This window comes from Sinocyclocheilus anshuiensis, unplaced genomic scaffold (assembly GCF_001515605.1).
Source record: "Sinocyclocheilus anshuiensis isolate Anshui unplaced genomic scaffold, SAMN03320099.WGS_v1.1 scaffold355, whole genome shotgun sequence".
Taxonomy (NCBI): Eukaryota; Metazoa; Chordata; class Actinopteri; order Cypriniformes; family Cyprinidae; genus Sinocyclocheilus; species Sinocyclocheilus anshuiensis.
The window spans coordinates 102,165-103,174 of record NW_015549571.1 but is presented as its reverse complement, the minus strand read 5'-3'; the positions used below and the strand labels follow the sequence as shown (position 1 = coordinate 103,174).

Sequence of the window (1,010 nt, the reverse complement as noted above, 5' to 3'; positions counted from 1 at the left end):
ATCATAGCTGAAGTCTCCTATTGAAAACGACGGCCCTCAGACCCACGTCGTCTGCTAGGAAGACTAGACAACAGCCTGCTCGGGGCAGGACCCATCTAGATAACTCCGTAGAGGTAGCGAGCCTCTTAGTACCGCTACATTTCCGGGCAGTAAGTGAGAGAAGCGCTCGCCGGAGACCGCTGCGCCCTGGAACACCGGCAGGGTTGGCAGACCGATCTCCTGAGGGCACTGAGGAGAGACGGGCACCGTGTAATGCGGTGTACACCACTCTTCCCCAGAGGGAGCTGGCCCTCAGAAGTCCTATAGGCCTTAGGCATCAGGACGTTTTAGACGGAGACTATCCAGCGAGAATGACGGTCCGCAGAACCGCTTTCCGCTAGAAGCCTTCAGCCTGGGAGCCCCCAGAATGAGGAGCTGGAACACGGTAGGTTGGGGCAAACAAACAACCAGACAAGTAAACACGGTCTGGTGTGATAAGCTTCATATCAAAAAATGATATATCTAACTTCCCATAGTCAGATAAATACTTAATTTAATTCCACAAAATCCAATGCAGCCAAACAACCAGACGAGTAAACACGGTCTGGTGTGGTAAGATTCATTTCAAAAATCGAAAATGATATATCTAACTTCTCATAGTCAGATAAATACTTAATTTAATTCCTCAGAATTAAATGCAGCCAAACAACCAGACTAGTAAACACGGTCTGGTGAGATAAGATTCATAACAAAAATTGAAAATGATATATCTAACTTCTCATAGTCAGATAAATACCTCATTTAATTCCTCAGAATTAAATGCAGCCAAACAACCAAACAAGTAAACACGGTCTGGTGTGGTAAGATTCACATCAAAAACTGAAAATTATGTAATACACACATTGTCTCGGCAGCGCGCGAGCCAGTTGGTCACACAAACAATATCAATCTCCTCTGACAAAAATAGCTGCAGCAGCGAGCTCTCACTCAGAGGGGGAAGAAACCGCAGCGTGGGCTTCCGAGCCTTGAGG

At 46.5% G+C, this 1,010-nt stretch overlaps 1 protein-coding gene across 1 annotated transcript in view; it reads right to left on the bottom strand.

Moving 5' to 3' along the window:
* Window positions 1-1,010, bottom strand: part of LOC107657382 (dual 3',5'-cyclic-AMP and -GMP phosphodiesterase 11A-like) — a 106,667-nt gene that overhangs the window by 60,534 nt on the left and 45,123 nt on the right. The window lies entirely within an intron of this gene.